The sequence below is a fragment of the Lathyrus oleraceus genome, chromosome 2 (genome assembly GCF_024323335.1).
Source record: "Lathyrus oleraceus cultivar Zhongwan6 chromosome 2, CAAS_Psat_ZW6_1.0, whole genome shotgun sequence".
In the NCBI taxonomy this organism is placed as follows: Eukaryota; Viridiplantae; Streptophyta; class Magnoliopsida; order Fabales; family Fabaceae; genus Lathyrus; species Lathyrus oleraceus.
Genome location: NC_066580.1, coordinates 149,428,394 through 149,450,415, shown reverse-complemented (window position 1 = coordinate 149,450,415; position 22,022 = coordinate 149,428,394). Strand labels below are relative to the sequence as shown.

Sequence of the window (22,022 nt, the reverse complement as noted above, 5' to 3'; positions counted from 1 at the left end):
CTGACACATCAGTAATAAAAGGTGGTTATTTCGATAATTGATTTGAAAAATAGATTATTTTAGTATTTAAATTTAAAAAAATAATTATTTAAAAAAAATCCTATAATTTAGGGTGGAAGGAATAATATAAAGCTTATTCATTTATGAGAAGTATCCAGCATTCACTTTAACAGAAAACATTGATGACATTTATTAATCACGCAGTTCAGCGGATTTTGTATGCATTTCGGACTACAAAATGATTTTAAGAGTGTCTCCAACGACAAATTTTCCAAAAGTTCTCCAATGTGGCAAACGAATTTTCCATTTTTTGAGCCGTTGGAGTTGGTAAGATTGCCCAACCGTAATAATGCATTGCAAAATCTCTTTAGAATAAAATAATAATAAAATTAAGAATGCAGTTGCTGAATGACTATTTCATTTTTTTTACTTTAGTTGATTATAAATAAACTTATTTGAAAAATTTTACACACAAATTTTCTCTCACTTTTATTTCCTCTTAAATTTTCAATTTCTCTCTCTCAATTTCATCACTTTACTCTTAATTTTTTTAATTTTTTTTTATTACAATTTCTTCTCATTAGCCTTCATTTGACAATATATTTTATCCAAATTTTCATCTTTTTTTACTTCAAAATTAGTATTATTTATGGAAAATGGATCCTAATCAATTTAATTTTCAACAATCTATATTAAATTTCATGCAAAATTATCAAAATCTTAATCCTCAAAATTCTCAATTCCCATTTATGCCAACAAACTCCACCGCATTTTTTCCGTCACCAAACAATCCAAATATGTATCATAGACCTCAAATAAATACTCATGGGATGGAATTTTTTCGTCATGAACCGGAAACACTAATTGGGTTTATATCTAAATATCAGGTTCCACCATTTGCAAATCAAGTTGGTATTGAAAAAGAAGAAAGACGTCCTGTTAAAAAAAATCTTGAAAGTTATACAAGGGGTGAAGATACACTTCTTATTCATTCATGACTCAATGTTTCAAAGGATCTAATTGTGGGAGTTGATTAAAAAGCTTAGAGTTTTTGGTTAGGAATCGCTACAAATTATAACCAGTATCATGGACAGTCGTAGGAAAAGCTACATAGGCAATTAAAATGTCAATGGCATCGAATAAATCGCTTGGTTCAAACATTTGTTGGGTGTTTACAAACAAGCTGTTAATGAAAAGAAAAGTGGGACATAGGAGAAAGATATATTGGCCGCTGCACATGCTTTTTTTGCTCAGGATGAAGGTACATCATTCAATCTTGAGTATGCATGGCGATTTTTAAAAGATGAACCTAAATGGATGGTCGATCAGTGTATTTTAATATATTATCTTTTACAATATGCTAAGAATTTTATATGATTTCTCACATCATTTTAATTTCTTTTAATAGGTTTTTGAAAGCTAAGTTGAGTTCTTCTTATTTTCTGAATAAGTGCTTATTTTATGAATAAACAATTATTTACACCTTTTCGTTGTACAAGTCATAACTTTAGCTACGAAAATCGGATTGACAAGTTCTAATATGAGTTGGAAATTTGAGAGGATAAGCTACAACTTTTGTGCTGAAGTCAAAAGTTAATTTAGAGTGAAGAATGGTCGAATAATTCGTTTAAGTTCCAGACTCAAGAAAATAATTAATTTTGGGCCGATTTTTATGTTTTCCATCCGGTTTGGATTAGAACATGTATCTCTTATTTTGTTTAACCTAAGTCAATCGCTACTGTTCATTTATTCTGAATTTTCACACAAATTAGCTTTGTATAATTTCATGGAGAACTAATTCAAAAGAGTCGATCTGTTGTATTCGGATTCCACTTTGAAGTTTTTATAAATTTCAGTTTAATTTTGATTTATTTTCAACTCTTCCTATAAACTCTTTTTCTTAATTCGATTGCTTTCGTTTTCTTAATTCGATTGTTTCTTATAGGATATAGTTGATTAAATTCTATTGTTTGTATGATCCTTAACTATAATCATGTTAGTGTAGCTTTTTCTTTATCGTATTTGATTAAGTCGCATTTTCTTAATTTGCGATTGCTTAAATCCGTTTGCTTAATTTGGAAATTAGGAACATACATCATATAATATCAATTGTGTTTGTCAGTGGGTATTATAATTCAATATGATCAAAATTCGCTTAGGGAATTGGAATGATAAGAATCGATGATAAGTCAGAAATCAATACAGTAGATTAGATTATTTATCAAATTTGCTTTTACCTTAATCATTTTTCCATCAAAGACAGGAAGCTTTATGTTCAAGCTACCGTTTCCACTATTTATCTTTGATCTTGTGCAAGAATTCTGTGTTTACCAATCTCTCAAAATCAAGAAATGTGATTTTGTTACGATTTTGAACTTCAATTCATTGTGAATTTCATAACCGAAATCAATCGCACACGCCTCATATTCACTTGTGTTTCTCTTAGTGTTTTCCGTGGATCTGAAATGGAGGTCTAGATACCAATTGTTGGTGCATAAGAAGGAAGAAGATGAAGATGCTGGAGAGAGAGAGCATAACTAACTTCTCTGGTGGAATGTGTCATACCCCAATTTTGTCCGGCCATTTGTGGTTTACCTATGAGATCTCTTTGTTTCAAAGGTCCATTTGCATAAGCGTGTTCATAATCTAAAATGCGGTTTGAATCTTTTTTACATTACTAATCCAAAACCTATTTTCTTATTAGTAAGTATTAAGAGCCATATTATTATTTCTATGATCACTATTTACTAGTCCATTTACACATTCCACCTTATATAATTCCATCACATTTGTTGACAAAATCAACATGCTCTATGTATCATAGTTATTCATTTCATTCAAAAACCAATTCTAGGCCAAACTACACTTCATAATATGCTAAACCATTCACTTTCTTTTCATAAATCAATGCACATCCCATTGTCTTATACAAGTAATGATTCAATTCTTTTTAAACTTTCCATCAAAATTTTCAATCATAACTCAACCACATTCATAATCATCATCTTTTCACTTCGTACATACCATACATTTTGAATTAGATTTGTTTCATGCTACTTGTTCATGCTTGGTTAAGAATGCACTTTGAACTTTATAACTCCATTCACATTCATACACCTACTTCGTTATGACATGATTAAAGAGGTGCATTCAAATATTTGAATTCATTAATCCATTTCCAAGGTCCATTTTATTTGCATACATGAAGTTCTACATACATACATAGATAACATAAAATTAATATGGAGAAATTGTTTGAAATAATGTTAAAATCATGTTGAATACATAGTTGTTAATGGCTATTAGACTTCAAATGAAACAAGTCGTACAACTTCCAAATGCACCAAAGTTCAATTAAACTACAAGCATTACACTTCTATCTTCACGCAGCCCACATTCCGTTCCATCAAGGTCACTTCACCTGTAACCTGCAAAAAGAAAAAACAACTTAATTAAAAAAGCACTTTTCAGAAGCGCTTAAGGAACTGAAAAATAACTAAATAAATTACTTGGTTCAAAACTTTACCCAGAAGACTAACATGAATATCCAAAAAGCATTTCAACAATGGCTTAAAATAGTAACAAATCAACAAAAGTGGAATCCCATATAATCTGGAGAAAAAAGCGTAATAGCAGAGAGTTTTTTAAGGCTTAGAAAAATTCATCATAAAAAGAACAGAAGTTAACAGCAAAGCAATAACAGAGCGATTTTTTCACACATCAAAAACACACATGAGATAACAGAGCAATTTTTTCAAACCCAGAATACACAGCAGCAATATATTTCAAAAAGACCCTAAAAGCTGAACAGAAAGATTTTTCTTGAAATCCCAGAGAAAATCTAAACAACTTTCGTAAGAACATCAAACATAATACTCAAACAAAACCAGCAAATCGTAAGAAAAAAACTGAAACAATTTTTGTGATCCATATAATCCTCGGACGAAAATAGACAAAGAAGAAAGGTTGAGGAAGAAAACTTATCTGAAACTGCGACGGGTTGCCGGCGACGGACTCGGATCAAAGCGCTCCTTCTTCGCCTGAAGCCATCTTTCCACCTCCTTCGCCGTGGTAAGTATAACGAACCCCTTTATTTTGCCTTAAATCGCAACATGCAAACGCCTTGAGTTTGGTTTAGGGATTTTAGAGTTCGAATTCAAACTCGGGAGGTTGTAGGTAGTAGTTTAGGTCACGTTTTGGGTAGGGTTAACGGAGAAGGACGGAGGCTCCGCCGTGAGCCGCCTCCGGTCATCTTCTCCAAGAGAGAAGAAAATTTTAGGGTTTGCAGAGCCCCTTTTTGCGAACGGCTGGAAACTAAAGAGAGAGAAAGAATGGGTAAAATGTTGATGCACTTTCCTGTTTTCTTTTGTTAATAACCATGTTTGGTTTTGTGAGGTGGCGGTGACAATTGTCACCAACCCTGGACACTTGTCACCGTTTGAAAGATGAAGCCGGGTCAACAAGTTTGACCAGACCCTTCATGGGTTTTCCTTTGCTCTTAGGCCCATGTTCCTTGACTGTTCACACCCCACACAGTTTAGAATAGAATAATGCTTTGATTTATTTTATTTTATTTTCGAAATTATAATTATACTGTTGTTAAGATTATTTTATTTTATTTTCGAAATTATAATATACTATTGTTAATATTATTTTATTTTCGAAATTATAATTACACTATTGTTAATATTTATATATATATATATATATATATATATATATATATATATATATATATATATATATATATATATTAAATATGTAATTATATTACTATTATTATTATTATTTTTTAAAAGTAAATACACAATTATATGGTTGTTATCATTATTAATATTTAATCATTTGATTATATTCATTTTTTTTATTATTATTTATTATTTAATTAAAATAAAATAATTCGTTAAACATTCAAATAATTAATTAATTATAGAATCACAAGTGTCCTTCATAATTTAGATGTTTATTTATCTTGAGGAGTGTATGTGCATGATTATTTTTTGTATCTATTTGTTTATATCGAACCTTGAGTGTACACGAAATGATATGGTATAATTGTGACAAAGTCACGTCGCTTTCATCGATTTTAAAATAATCCAAGCCGATTTCAAAATAAATCACATACTTCTCGATTCAAAATCGAGCCCATTTTCAAAACACCTCTGTAAGTCGATCGCTTGTAAAAGCATCGCCATCAACCTCACATGGCTTACTCTTGGGCCTTCTTACAATGGGACCTATTCGGTTTTAATTAATCGATTAGATGGATTATTCACTAAATAAATCCATTTTATTCATAAAAATGTAAAAAATTTAAAACCTCGATCCGACATCGAATATTCTTTATAAAAGTTAAATTAAAATACTTAATCACATTTAAACAACACTTCATTTTAAAATGAAAAGGGGGATGGTTTCGAGTTTTCAACTCCTCTCCTCGATTATTTGAATACAAGTTTCTTACTCGGTTAGTCAAATGGTCGTCATGTCTAATCCATTTAAGCACAAACAAGTCAAATCCTTTTATAACAAGAAACCAAAAGGGAGATAACTTTGAGTCTTCAATTTTTTCTCCACGACTATTTGAATACAAGTTCTCTTACTTGGTTAGTCAAATTATTGTCGTTCCTCTACAAACTTCTAAACCCGATTAAATCAAATTATTTTCATGATAAGCTAAATGAAAAGGGAGATGACTTTAAGTTTTCAACTTCTCTCCTCAATTGTTTGAATACAGTTCTCTTACTCGGTCAGTCAAACTATTATCATTTCTTTGCTAACTCATACTGTAAGTCAAATCACTTTCATAATAAACTGTACGAAAAGGGAGATGGTCTTGAGTTTTCAAATCCTCTTCTCAAATGCTTGGATATGAGTTGTCTTACTCAGCTATTCAAGTACTTGTCGTCTATTCTAAAAATACGTCAACCATATACAACCTTATTTTCATAAATATTCAGATGAAACAGAAAGCGGTTTAGAGTCTTCTATTCCCTTTCTCGATTATTAGGATACGAGTTATCTTACTCGATTATCCGAGTATTCGTCATCCATTCAAAAACACCTTAATCATCATTAAAATCCTTTTACAATTAAGGATGAAAAAGAAAGCGGTCTAGAGTCTTCTATTCCCTTTCCCGACTGTTAGGATACGAGTTGTCTTACTCGAGTGTCTGAGTAATCGTCATCCAACCAAAAACATCTCAACCAATCAAAACATCTGACATATTAATCCAACTTGTCACCCCCGTGTGACTGAAACTCTTTTCAGAAAGAACAATGTTAATCCTTTCTAATGCGCACAACAAACCAATGCTTAAGCCTCCGCCGAGAGTAGACAAGCCAACGTTTAGCCTTTAGGATGCGATCCAAACAGTTGTTCATTAAAAAAACACCAACCAACCGTAGTTCCCCGAACTACGAATGCTCTGATTTCCTTATTAGACCATAAGGATACGTAGGCAGGAGATTGCTATATCTTCGCGAGCACACTAATAAAAATCCTCCCCTTTCCCTTTTTGAGGTTCTCATCCATTTCTATTCCCAATATTTTATAACCCAAAGATAACAAACAAACATAAATTAACACTCAAAACGCACATTAGAACTAAAAGGTTCCCGTTGAGTACAACGGACGTAAGGGGTGTTAATACCTTCCCCTTACGTAATCCACTCCCGAACCCGAATATGGTTGCGACAACCATTATTCTATTTCCTAAAGGTTTTATCGATATTTTCCTATTCCTTTTTTGGGATAAATAAAGTTCGGTGGCGACTCTGTTTGAACATAATTCTTTCCGCGACCATCGCGAGGAATCGTATTTTTCGAGATGCGACAGATGGCGACTCTGCTGGGGACTAGCTCCAAGCAAAAGAGAGTGAAGCCTAATTTAGTTCAGTTGATGTATTGTGTGTTAATTTTATCTGTTCATTATTTATTCTGTTATTATTATGCTGTCATGATGATTGTATTGTGATTTATTGAATATGTCTTATTTGGGGTTCTCTGGTCGGTGATACTTTCTAAGATAGGCTCTCTACCCGAGTCTGAGAAAAACCATAAGATTAAGTTGGTGGTTGCATAGTGGGCGCCCACAAGGAGTCTTCCTTGTTGGGAAGAAACGAAGACCCCGCCTAGAGGAGATTCTCTTGAAATATTATTGCCCGACGAGTTTTTGTCACGATGATAGTATTCTCAAGTTGGATCAATGACTCTAGGGACCTTTTAACCCATTATATCTGGTGGTTATGTAGTATTTACCTGAAAAGTCTCAGACTTATTAGGTTAATACGAAAGCCCCAATCAGATGAGATCCCTTGGGCGTATTACTACCTTACAGTGGTATTCCCAACCTCGACCTATGACTCTGAGAACCTTGTTAGAACCTTGGACTCGAGAGTTGTGTAGTATGGACCCACTAGGAGTCTTCCTCTTTGGGATCATACGAAGGCCTCACCCAAACGAGACTTTGTTTAGGGATGTTATTAGCGGATGAGTTTTCATCATGACAATAACTTTCTTTTAAACATTGATTGATGACTTTGGGAACTTCTTACCTTTAGCATTCTACCAAAAGGGTTTTGTTTAGTAACCAAGAATACCCACTCGCACAACCCGTATATTAACCTACATGTGACACGCATAATATCATTCATAGCATAACATTCATATTATTTTATTTCCAAGGAATCTGAGTATTATGAGTTGCAGGAATTCAAGAAACATGGAATCAAGCAAAAGAAACATTCACTCCTTCAAGTTCAAGGATCCCGATCTGAAGAATTTACGTAACTTGTCTCTCAGATGCACCCTGTATACATAATCAACTTTGGAAAGAATTATGGCAATTTGCTCAGCATCCTCAATCAACAAGTGGACCATACAGCCTTGATCACTTTAGCCCAGTTTTATGACTTACCTTTAAGATGCTTCACATTCCAAGACTTCCAACTAGCACCGACGTTAGAAGAATTCGAGCGTCTTGTTAGGATTCCTATGAAGGACAAGTCACTATTTGAAGGGACAGATGAATCTTTGCCCCTTGAGGTCATTGCTAGTGCGCTTCACATGGATGAAAAGGAAGCAAAAGATAACTTAGAGACCAAAGGGAATACCAAAGGATTTTCACTAAGTTTTCTTTTGGAAAGAGCTCATACCCTGTTAAAGGCAGAAAGTTGGGATGGTTGTTACTCTGCTATTGCATTGGCCATCTATGGCATCGTCCTATTCCCGAATATGGATGGTTTCGTAGACATGACTGCCATTTGTGTCTTCCTTACTGGGAACCCAGTACCCACTTTGTTAGTCGATGTCTATTATCACATAAGTCATAGGTATACTAAGAAGAAGGGATTGATTGCTTGTTGTGCTCCTTTATTGTATCAGTGGTTTCTAGAACATCTTCCGAAGACAGGTGCTTGGGTTGAACAGTCAGATGTTAGTTGGCCTCAGAGATTGGGATCACTCCGATCTAAAGATCTCTCTTGGTACTCCAAAGAATATATCAATGTAGATATCATATTCAGTTGTGGAGATTTCCCAAATCTACCGCTTATTAGAACTCAAGGATGTGTGAATGCTAATCCAGTTCTATCACTCAGACAACTCGGTTACCCAATGGAAGGCCCTCCAGAGGCAAATCCTTTGGAAGCTCTCTTGTTACTTGACTTTGGGGCTGAGAATCCTAGCTTATTCCAGCGAATCAAAGAAGCTTAGAAAAATGTCAATCGAAAAGGGAAAGTTAAGTTAGGGAGAGAAAATAGGATTACAAAAGAACCATATTTTCAGTGGGTAAGGGAAAGGGTGCAGATGATTAAAATGCCATTTGTCATTCGGACACCTATACCTCTTCCTGAACCTAAGCTCACCCATGTCCTTATTGAAGAAATGGAGGAACTCAAGACCACCATGGCAAAGTTAGAAAAAGAGAATGAAGAGCTGCAGACAAAACTCCAACAAACCATCAATGAGAAAAATAATATGAAGTGGGAGCTTGAGAGAAAAGAGGCACAACTTCAAGCACATGTGAAAAGTTCAACAAGGAGGAACATAAGAGAAAGAAGATCAAAGTGGGATTAGAACAAGCTGATCATTGTTTGGATACTCTTAAGGGTCAACTACGACAAGCTCAGAAAGAATGTCAAGACAATGAGCGTTGGTGGCATCTAGCCACAAAGGAGAACAAGACAATAAGGGATACACTTGGGGCTCAGATAAAAGAACTCACCAATTCTGTTCGTCATGCAAAAGTTGAAGTAGATCAGGAGCGCCGACTCAAGAAAATAGCCATTGAAGCTTCTAGGGTGTCACCCATGATATGGGAAGAGAAGTGTCGAGAAGTAAGAGATGCCAGGGAGTCTGTAAGCTATTGGAAGAACCAGCTAGAGTCATTACGCCAAGACAGCTCCATATGGTTGAAAGAGCGAGACTATGTGATTGAAGATTATGAATCCTTTAAGAAGACTATAGACTTCTTACAAGGAGATAGGGATAAGTTTCGTGCAAAACTCGATGGGCTAGTAGGATTCTGCAATTGGGCAGCTAAAGAATTGCCATGGAGGTTGAGAGACGCAGTCGAAGAGTTGAAAGAAGATAGCACTCCTCCAGCCATAATCAATTTCATTCTGCTTTGTAAAGGGTTGTTGAAGAGATTCAATAAGGAACTAGAAGAGCTTCGGGCCAGAAAGCCAGCTATTTAATTTACCTATGTCTTGTATTTTGTTCCTTTAACAAATGTACTTTTGAACTATGACCTTTTTGGACCTCTATGTATTGGAATGAATGACGTTTAAAAATTACTCCATTATTGCTATTCTAAGTATTTTTTGTTTCTTCGAATTACTAACAACTAATGAAACTCAAATGACTCCCTGGAAATAAAACATGCATAACATTTGCATCTTCATTATGCATCACACTTCATGAAAATCAAAAAAACTTACCCAACCTTTTTACCCTTTATCCAGCCACACTGACTAATCAACACCGGTACGAGACGCGAAGCAAATACAAGATGACATTAGAGCAAGTTAAGGCCAACCAGGTTACCATGAGAACATACATCAATACGATCCAGGAGAAGATGGATCAGCTATTGGAGACAATGCTTGCGATCGCTCAGAGAGAGAGAGGAGCGAGGAGGAAGAAGCTAGGGCAAGAAGGAATGATGGCGCACCAGGTCCGAATCCCCAAGACGAAAGTTACGTCCCCACCAAGAAGAGATTGGTTCAGATACCAGTAGGAGGCAAAGGAGATGGAGACCGTGCAGAACCTTCTGATACGTCTACTCATCATGGATCCGAGATTGGAGATGACCAGTATGATGAATTCTATATGCCTGATCAACCAAAGCCTAAGATACTTTCAGATCCTGCTGCAGATAGGCTCCGTGCCCTGGAAAAGAAAATCAAAGCCATAGAAGGAAACAACATCTTCGGTGCTTCTGCCATGAACATGCGTTTGGTATCGAATTTAGTCATCCCGACTAAATTTAAAACCCCTGATTTCGAGAAATACAAAGGACAGACTTGTCCAAGAAGTCACTTGGTGATGTACTTCAGGAAAATGGCTGCTCATACCGAAAATGACAAACTACTTGTACACTATTTCCAAGACAGTTTGAGTTGAGCATCTCTGAGATGGTATATGAGTTTAGAACAGGGGAGAATTCAAAGTTGGGAGGATTTGGCTGATGCATTTCTCTGTCAGTACAAATACAACTTAGATATGGCACCCGACCGAATGCAGTTGCAAGGGATGACTATGAAGGAGAGTGAGTCATTCAAAGAATACGCCCAGCGGTGGAGAGAGTTGGCTGCTCAAATAGAGCCATCATTGTCTGAGAAGGAAATGACCGATATATTTGTGGACACCTTGAAGGACCCATTCTTTGATCGATTAGTGAGCAGTGTCGCATCTGACTTCGCACATCTAGTTACAATCGTAGACCGCATAGAGAAGGGGTTGAGGGATGGAAAGATTCCAGAAGCAGTGATAGCACCTAGCGCACCAAAGAAATATTCTGGAGGTTTCCCGAAGAAGAGAGAAGGCGAAAAAAACTCCATATCCAGAAACTATAAAGGGAAGCAACAGGCTTCATATGGCCAAGTCGTTGCCGTGGTACCCATACCCTATCAACAGCCAATACAGCAACAACAAATGTATCAGCCACAACATCATCAACATCATCATCAGCAAAATACCGCACCACCAAGACAGTTCAAGCCAAGACCTCCAAGAAGGCAACTTGATCCTCTACTAGTACCTTATAGTCAGATATTCCCATATCTGCAGAAGGAGGGCCTTCTAACATTGAGGGAGTTAAAACCATTTGTTTTTCCATATCCACCTGGATATGACGCTAATGCCCATTGCGAATTTCACATGGGAGCACCTGGTCATACCTTGGAAAATTGTTTCGCATTTCAGAATCGAGTACAAGACTTAATCGAAGCCAAGGCCGTTTCTTTCACTCCAAGACGCCCGGACGTAAACACCAATCCTATGCCGACGCATAAGGATGCTTCCATCAGTGCCATTGAGGAGAGTGATCAAGGCAAATTGATCCCTAAGGTTGAAGAGATTCAAACCCCTATCACCATGATAGGAGCACAATTGCTGAAGAGTGGTCTGATCCCGGAAGAGTTGATTGAGGAAGAGAACAATGAAGAGTTAAAGGAGTTTTATACAACAAATTCTGGATCGAGGCGAGTTACAGATAACTTACCGTGTCAAGAGCAAGCGCCAGGAAGAGATAGCCATGATAGATATCCCCTATGATGAGGTCAAAGTAGAAATACCTATAAACCCGTTGGTGATAGAGTTCCCAGCACCATTCGAATATAAAGATGAAAAGGTAGTCCCATGGATATATTAGCCCAGAGCTTTTAAGCAGGGGCAGGAAGATAAACCTTTAATGATTAACGAACCAAATGTCACTTCAATTGTGGGCCCAGCAGGAATGACGCGCAGCGGCCGGGTGTTCGCACCAAGAACTGCTGATACTTCTGAGAGAGCTAAAGGGAAGGAGGTTGTTGTCCAGATCCCTATCCCTAATCAGGGGATGCAAGACTTGCACCTATCTCCTAAAGTTGTTGTCACTCGTGAGGAGGCTGAGGAGTTTTTGAGAATAATCAAGAAGAGCGATTATAAGGTGGTGGACCAGCTAAACCAAACACCTTCCAAAATTTCCATGTTATCTCTCTTACTTAACTCAGAAGCACACAGGAATTCGCTGTTGAAGGTATTGAGCGCCGCTCATATCACCAAGGACATAACAATAGAACAGTTTGATGACGTGATAGCTTGTGTGACTACTGGAAATTTCTTGGGTTTTAATGATGACGAACTACCGATTGAAGGAAAGATCCATAACAAGGCTCTCCACATCTCTTTGAAATGCACGAATACTATACTGTCAAGGGTGTTGGTAGACACAGGTTCCTCATTGAACGTCATGCCAAAGATGATTTTGATAAAGCTGCCAGTGGAAGGGATAAGTATGAAGCCCAACACCCTAATCGTAAAAGCATTTGATGGTTCAAGGCGAGCAGTGATATGAGAGCTTGACTTACCAACCAAGATAGGTCCAACTATTTTCAATATCACGTTCCAGGTCATGGATATACATCCTGGTTACAGTTGCCTACTTGGGAGACCCTGGATTCACTCCGCAGGTGCTGTCACCTCCACTCTGCATCAAAAACTAAAATTCATTACAAATGACAAGATGATTGTGGTTGGAGGAGAAGAAGATATCTTGGTCAGTCACTTGACATCTTTCCGATATATCGAGGTGGATGGTGAAATCACTCAGACACCCTTCTAATCCTTGGAAGTAGTAAACATGATGGCCATTCAACAGACCTTGGAGGTCCCGAAATCCGTACCATCCATGGCCTCGTGGAAAGGAGCTAAAGTTGTTATGGAAAGTGAAGACGCACAAGACCGGGGCAAAGTGGTGGAATTGAAAGAGAAACGAGACAAATTTGGCTTGGGGTATGACCCATCATCACACAAAGTTGTAACCAATCTGATAAAGAGAAGATTCCTTATGTGGAGAAAACTTTCACCAGCGCTGGTCACATCTTTGGCAAGCAAGTGGCAATGATCAGTGAAGAAGACCTCAAGGAGGGGGTGTCCAGCTGGATGCGTCAAGCCGCACCTAATGAAGAACTAACAAACTGGAAGGCTGTGGAAGTTCCCCAAATATTTCAAAAGTAATTTTATCATTTTTAGACAAAATCCTGTGCTCTGCCCAAGGCACAGTGGCATGTTCTAGGGACTCCTTTATCTTTTTCAAGAGTTTTTATCATTAATGAAATGACGTTTTGCATTCAAATTTTTGTTCCTTTTCTTTCGTTTTGATCTATTTACGAAAATGGCAATCAATTTTTATGCACGCACTTTCTAAATAAACTGCATAAATCATAACATGCAGAAACACCACTGAGACCATTGATAACGACACTGCTATGGTCCAATATGACTTTGATTGTACAATCTACCAAGCTGAAGACGAAGTGAGGGAAGATTGCGAACTCCCTGAAGAGTTGGCCATATTACTCAGACAAGAAGAAAAGGTTATTCAACCACACCAGGAAGACGTTGAAGTTATCAATCTGGGAATAGAAGAAGATAAGAGAGAAGTAAGGGTAGGCGCAGCACTTCAAGATACAGTGAAGACAAGACTAATAGAGCTCCTCCACGAATATGACGACGTGTTTGCTTGGTCATACCAAGACATGCCTGGATTAGACACTGACATCGTGACCCACAAGCTTCCCATTAAAGAAGAATGCCCTGCTGTCAAACAAAAGCTAAGAAGGACGCGGCCTGATATGGCTCTCAAGATCAGAGAAGAGGTGAGAAAGCAGTTTGACGCTGGTTTCCTGGAAGTCGCTAAATACCCACAATGGGTTGCCAATATTGTACCGGTGCCGAAGAAATACGGAAAAGTCCGCATGTGCGTAGACTACCGAGACTTAAATAGAGCTAGTCCCAAAGACGATTTCCCATTACCTCACATTGATGTACTGATGGATAACACATCTCAGTTCTCCGTGTTTTCCTTCATGGATGGTTTCTCAGGATACAACCAAATTAAAATGGATCCCGAAGACATGGAGAAGACCACGTTCATTACTCCTTGGGGCACCTTTTGTTACAAAGTAATGCCATTTGGTTTAAAAAACGTTGGGGAAACATATCAATGCGCCATGGTGACTCTCTTTCACGACATGATTCATGAAGAGATCGAGGTGTATGTCGATGACATGATTGCCAAATCCCAAACAGAAGAAGAGCACATCACCAACCTGGAGAAACTATTCACTCGTTTGAGGAAGTTTAGGTTGAGACTTAATCCTAATAAATGCACATTTGGGGTTCGATCTAGGAAGCTTTTAGGCTTTATTGTAAGCCAAAAAGGAATTGAAGTAGATCCTGACAAGGTTCGAGCCATTCAGAACATGCCTGCACCAAAGACTGAGAAGGAGGTTCGTGGTTTCTTAGGGAGACTAAATTACATCGCCAGGTTTATTTCTCACCTCACTGCAACATGCAAACCAATATTCAAGCTTCTGAGGAAGATTCAAGGCGTGGAGTGGAATGAGGATTGTCAGATAGCCTTTGACAAAATCAAAGAATACTTGCAAGAGCCACCGATTCTAATGCCCCCTACCGAAGGAAGACCTCTCATCATGTATCTAACCGTGCTCGATGAATCCATGGATTGTGTATTGGGACAACAAGATGAGACTGGTAGAAAAGAGCATGCCATCTACTATCTGAGCAAGAAATTTAATGATTGTGAGACCAGATATTCATTACTCAAGAAGACTTGTTGTGCACTCACATGGGCTGCTAAGCGTCTCAGGCAGTACATGCTAACTCACACAACTTGGCTGGTATCTAAAATGGATCCCATCAAGTACATATTCGAGAAACCAGCTCTCACTGGTAGGATTGCCCGATGGCAGATGTTGTTGTCAGAATATGATATCCAGTATGTTGCACAAAAAGAGATCAAGGGAAGCATACTAGCAGACCATCTTGCTCACCAACCACTGGAGGATTACCAATCTTTGAAATTTGACTTTCCAGATGAGGACATCATGGCTGTTAAGGATGTTGAAGACTCCGAACTAGAGGAAAGCCTCGAGCCAAGAGCAGGCTGGACGCTCATGTTTGATGGTGCCTCAAATGCAATAGGCCATGGAATTGGGGCAGTGCTGATGTCTCCCAAGAATTTCCATCTACCATTCACCACAAAGCTCTGTTTTACCTGCACAAATAACATGGCCGAGTATGAAGCTTGCATACTAGGGTTGGAAGAAGCTATTGAGTTGAAGATCAAGATACTAGAAGTATTCGGGGACTCCGCTTTAGTCATACATCAAATCAGAGGTGATTGGGAAACAAGACATGCTAACTTAATTCCATATCGGGATTATGTGCTGAAGCTACTCCCAAAGTTTGACGAAATCACTTTCTCTCATATTCCTCGAGAAGAGAATCAGATGGCAGACGCCTTAGCAACTCTGGCTTCCATGTACAAATTGATATGGCCCAACCACCAACCTCATATTGAGATTAGGCGTTTTGACGAACCTGCTCATTGCCTGACGACAGCAGAAGAGCCAGATGGTAAACCCTGGTTCTTTGATATCAAACAATATCTGGAGAAGAGGGAGTATCCGGCAGAGGCTTCCAGCCTTGACAAAAGGACCCTCCGGAGACTGGCATCAAAATTCCTCTTGAATGGGGAGGTATTGTACAAGCAAAACTACGACATGGTTTTGTTGAGGTGTGTGGAAAAACATGAAGCAGATCAGCTTATGAGGGACATACACGAAGGTTCTTTTGGTACCCACGCCAATGGGCATGCCATGGCAAAGAAAATCTTAAGGGCAGGTTACTACTGGTTGACAATGGAAACCGACTGTTATCATTACACCAGAACATGCCACAAGTGCCAAATCTATGCTGACAAAATACATGTACCGCCTACCCCACTGAATATCATAGCATCACCTTGGCCTTTCTCTATGTGGGGCATCGACATGATTGGAATGATAGAACCCAAAGCGTCAAATGGACACAGATTTATCTTGGTGGCCATAGATTATTTTACCAAATGGGTGGAAGTCGCGTCTTATGCGAATGTCACGAAGCACATAGTCGCCCATTTCTTGAAAAATAATATCATATGTCGATATGGTATTCCCAACAAAATCATCACTGATAATGGATCCAATCTCAACGACAAGACTATGGATGAGTTATGCGCAACATTCAAGATCGAGCACCACAACTCATCACCCTATCGACCTAAGATGAATGGGGCTGTTGAAGCTGCAAATAAAAATATCAAGAAAATCATCCAAAAGATAGTTTTTACGTACAAGGATTGGCACGAGATGTTACCTTTTGCGTTACATGGCTATCGCACATCGATACGAACTTCAACAGGGGCAACTCCTTATTCCTTGGTATACGGTATGGAAGCAGTTCTCCTTATAGAAGTAGAGATCCCCTCGATGAGAGTCCTGATGGAGGCTAAGCTAGACGAGGCGGAATGGGTTTAATCAAGGTACGACAAGCTCAACCTTATTGAGGAGAAACGCTTGAAAGCGTTAGGTCATGGTCAACTCTATCAGAGGCGTCTTAAAAAGGCATTCGACAAGAAAGTTCGTCCCAGGGTGTTTCAAGAGGGAGATTTAGTACTGAAGAAAATCTTGCCCATTCACAAAGACTCTAGAGGGAAATGGACACCAAATTATGAAGGCCCATTTGTGGTGGTTAGAGCCTTCTCTGGAGGCGCTCTAATTCTAGCAACTATGGATGGTGATGAGTTGCCGCTTCCCACCAACGCTGATGCTGTTAAAAAGTACTTCGCCTAAAAAAGTGGAATAATAAAAGCCGCTAAATAGAAAACCTGAAAGGGCGATTTAGGCAAAAAAATGGCTATCCTGGTGGATCGAAAACCCGAAAGGGCGATCTCCAGGAAAAAATTAGGGATACAAATAAAAAGTTGACCCGCTGAGTTGAAAACCCGAAAGGGCGACTCAGGCAAAAATGGGTATCCCGGTGGATCGAAAACCCGAAAGGGCGGTCCAGGAAAAAGTTAGGGATTAATTCCAAGGCAAAGAGTTGTACTTACAAACATCTGACATACCCTCGAAGACAAAGAATCAGTCTACCTCACTTTTTCAAAAGCAAAGTGCTCGGGCTATCAAAGACATAAGGATCATAGCAGTGTGGAAACTCAATAAGAACTCAATTTTCATTGCCATTTTGTTTTTATGCACAGCGATTACCTCATTAAGGGATTGCGTCTTTATGTACAATCACCCATTTAAGGGTCAAATCAATAAAAGAGAATTTTTCTCAACAAAGTGTGCCCAAATCATTTTTTATTTTATCCGTTTGTTTGCAAAGAACCTTTTATTTTTGATAAACATCACTTTTAAAAACTATTGGAGAAAATAAAATGCATGTTTGAATAAAGTGGTAAAATTGCTTTTGAAACAGTAAGCGGACAAATCCTTTAGTCCCCAAGATTCACTCTTGTCTTTCATAAAGGTGCAGGACTGATTGCAGACGGTTATGTTCCTTTCAACTACTGATTCATACCTCTCATAAATGTACTCATGGTATAGCCATACTGGGGCAAGGCTCCATCACATTTCCAACAGAAACATTGATAAATCATGGACGGAGTATCGCGTGTTGAAAAGTCTGAACCTTTCAATGACTCGGAACAACCCAAATATATTCCCAAAACCACCTAGCAGGGGCATTAAAATTTGATCTCCATTGATCGCCCCAATGATAAAAAAAATCCATACTATTGACATCATACCTTAAAGCGAAATATCTTAACCGGGGCATATCCAATTACCCAGTTGCATTCCTACATGCATCACAGGCATCATTTCACGCATAATTTCCTGCCAAACAAGAAAATTCAAAAAACACACAGTCGTATCAATCATCAGCATACTCATGCATAACACTCCCACAAAATGGGAATTTCAGCAAAATAAAAATCATTCGCATTCCTACATGCACAGCCAAATATCCCCAGCGAAATTGCACACTTGCATACATCCCATGCATCATCACATGCATGGAATTCCCACCTAAAGTGGGACATTATACAAAAATCAAATATAAAATAACAGGATCCAAGGTCATTCGTATATGTCTCGGGCATTCCTCATTTCCAAATGAAGTTATTACCCTACATAGGCTCGTAAGGTTATTTCTCAGCAAAATCATTTTTCAACTTTTTTAATAATGATATTCCCAGCATTTTTCTTTACAGTCATTGCTCCCCAAGCAGAGCTTACCCTAAAAAGTCTCTTATAAGCTTTTTCCCCTGCAGAGCATTTCTAGTAAGTCTCCCTCAAAAGGAGTCTTTTCTTAAAATTCCCCCAACAAACGAATATCCGAGATACTGCTTCATTTATCTGAAGGATCTCATTTCTCTGTTTGAGATACTGCTCTAAGTATCCTCGAAGAGTCTTAGATTCAATTAAGGTATCATTCCCTCATTCGGAATATCTTAATTCTATCATATAAGATGCTGTTTCGACCCGATACAGAGAATCTCACTTTTTACTGTTTGAGATGCTGCTTCATCAATATGAAGAGTCTCATTTCAGATTTTTTTAGAGATACTGCTCTAAGTATCCTCGGAGAGTCTTAGATTCAATTAAGGTATCATTCCCTTGTTCGGAATATCTTAATTCTATCATATAAGATGCTGTTTCGATCCGATACAGAGAATCTCACTTTTTACTGTTTGAGATGCTGCTTCATCAATATGAAGAGTCTCATTTCAGATTTTTTTAGAGATACTGCTCTAAGTATCCTCGGAGAGTCTTAGATTCAATTAAGGTATCATTCCCTCATTCAGAATATCTTAATTCTATCATATAAGATGCTGTTTCGACCCGATACAGAGAATCTCACTTTTTACTGTTTGAGATGCTGCTTCATCAATATGAAGAGTCTCATTTCAGATTTCTTTTAGAGATACTGCTCTAAGTATTCTCGGAAAGTCTTAGATTCAATTAAGGTATCATTCCCTTGTTCGGAATATCTTAATTCTATCATATAAGATGTTGTTTCGACCCGATACAGAGAATCTCATTTTTACTGTTTGAGATACTACTTCATCAATATGAAGAATCTCATTTCATATTTTTTTAGAGATACTGCTCTAATATCCTCGGAGAGTCTTAGATTCAATTAAGGTATCTTTCCCTTGCTGGAATATCTTAATTCTATCAGATAAGATGCTGCTTCGACTCGATACAGAGAATCTCATTTTTATTGTTTTAGATACTGCTTCATCAATATGAAGAGTCTCATTTCAGGTTTTTTTTAGAGATACTGCTCTAATATCCTCGGAGAGTCTTAGATTCAATTAAGGTATCTTTCCCTTGCTGGAACATCTTAATTCTATCATATAAGATGCTGCTTCGACTCTATACAGAGAATCTCACTTTTATTGTTGAGATGCTGCTTCATCAATATGAAGAGTCTCATGCCAGATTTTCTTTATACTGCTCTAGCATCCTGAAAAATCTTGAGATTTAGCTAGGGATGTCATTCCATTACTAACATATCTCGACTATGACGTCCAAGATACTGTTCTGACGACTCCCAGAAAGTCTTGACTGTTCCATTTTACTGTGGGATAATGTCTTTTGCCATTTATCACCGCATTTTCTTCCTGTATTTTCTTCCTTTCATTTCCTAGGACAAAATTAGGGTCTTCTTGTATTTAATTATCTCTCACCGTGAATGCGTAAAGACTACTGTCATTATCACTTACCGGTTTGAGGTAATTAAATAGGGGCAACTGTCATACCCCAATTTTGTCCGGCCATTTGTGGTTTACCTATGAGATCTCTTTGTTTCAAAGGCCCATTTGCATAAGCGTGTTCATAATCTAAAATGCGGTTTGAATCTTTTTTACATTACTAATCCAAAATCTATTTTCTTATTAGTAAGTATTAAGAGCCATATTATTATTTCTATGATCACTATTTACTAGTCCATTTACACATTCCACCTTATATAATTCCATCACATTTGTTGACAAAATCAACATGCTCTATGTCTCATAGTTATTCATTTCATTCAAAAACAAATTCTAGGCCAAACTACACTTCATAATATGCTAAATCATTCACTTTCTTTTCATAAATCAATGCACATCCCATTGTCTTATACAAGTAATGATTCAATTCTTTTCAAGCTTTCCATGAAAATTTTCAATCATAAGTCAACCACATTCATAATCATCATCTTTTCACTTCGTACATACCATACATTTTGAATTAGATTTGTTTCATGCTACTTGTTCATGCTTGGTTAAGAATGCACTTTGAACTTTATAACTCCATTCACATTCATACACCTACTTCGTTATGACATGATTAAAGAGGTGCATTCAAATATTTGAATTCATTAATCCATTTCCAAGGTCCATTTTATTTTCATACATGAAGTTCTACATACATACATAGATAACATAAAATTAATATGGAGAAATTGTTTGAAATAATGTTAAACTCATGTTGAATACATAGTTGTTAATGGCTATTAGACTTCAAATGAAACAAGTTGTACAACTTTCAAATGCACCAAAGTTCAATTAAACTACAAGCATTACACTTTCATCTTCACGCAGCCCACATTCCGTTCCATCAAGGTCACTTCACTTGTAACCTGCAAAAAGAAAAAACAGCTTAATTAAAAAAGCACTTTTCAGAAGCGCTTAAGGAACTGAAAAATAACTAAATAAATTACTTGGTTCAAAACTTTACCCAGAAGACTAACATGAATATCCAAAAAGCATTTCAACAATGGCTTAAAACAGTAACAAATCAACAAAAGTGGAATCCCATATAATCTAGAGAAAAAAGCGTAATAGCAGAGAGTTTTTTAAGGCTTAGAAAAATTCATCATAAAAAGAATAGAAGTTAACAGCAAAGCAATAACAGAGCGATTTTTTCACACATCAAAAACACACACATGAGATAACAGAGCAATTTTTTCAAACCCTGAATACACAACAGCAATGTAATTCAAAAAGACCCTAAAAGCTAAACAAAAAGATTTTTCTTGAAATCCCAGAGAAAATCTAAACAACTTTCGTAAGAACATCAAACATAATACTCAAACAAAACCAGCAAATCGTAAGAAAAAAAACTGAAACAATTTTTGTGATCCATATAATCCTCGGACGAAAACAGACAAAGAAGAAAGGTTGAGGAAGAAAACTTATCCGAAACTGCGACGGGTTGCCGGCGACGGACTCGGATCAAAGCGCTCCTTCTTCGCCTGAAGCCATCTTTCCACCTCATTCGCCGTGGTAAGTATAACGAACCCCTTTATTTTGCCTTAAATCGCAACATGCAAATACCTTGAGTTTGGTTTAGGGATTTTAGAGTTCGGATTCAAACTCGGGAGGTTGTAGGTAGTAGTTTAGGTCACGTTTTGGGTAGGGTTACCGGAGAAGGACGGAGGCTCCGCCGTGAGTCGCCGCCTCCGGTCATCTTCTCCAAGAGAGAAGAAAATTTTAGGGTTTGCAGAGTCCCTTTTTGCGAACGACTGGAAACTAAAGAGAGAGAGAAAGAATGGGTAAAATGCTGATGCGCTTTCCTGTTTTCTTTTGTTAATAACCGTGTTTGGTTTGGTGAGGTGGCAGTGACAAGTGTCACCAACCCTGGACACTTGTCACCGTTTGAAAGATGAAGCGTCCTGGGTCAACAAGTTTGACCAGACCCTTCATGGGTTTTGCTTTGCTCTTAGGCCCATGTTCCTTGACTGTTCACACCCCCCACAGTTTAGAATAGAATAATGCTTTGATTTATTTTATTTTATTTTCGAAATTATAATGATACTGTTGTTAATATTATTTTATTTTATTTTAGAAATTATTATTATACTATTGTTAATATTATTTTATTTTCGAAATTATAATTACACTATTGTTAATATT

At 37.5% G+C, this 22,022-nt stretch overlaps 1 long non-coding RNA gene across 1 annotated transcript; it reads right to left on the bottom strand.

Annotated features, from left to right (window-relative positions):
- Positions 1-3,215: 3,215 nt before the first annotated feature.
- Positions 3,216-21,624, bottom strand: LOC127121258 (uncharacterized). Its single transcript, XR_007803366.1, has 2 exons — positions 21,444-21,624; positions 3,216-4,122 (listed from the first exon to the last, which is right to left on the bottom strand). It is a non-coding gene; the product is annotated as an uncharacterized LOC127121258 (long non-coding RNA).
- Between the last annotated feature and the right edge of the window lie 398 nt (positions 21,625-22,022).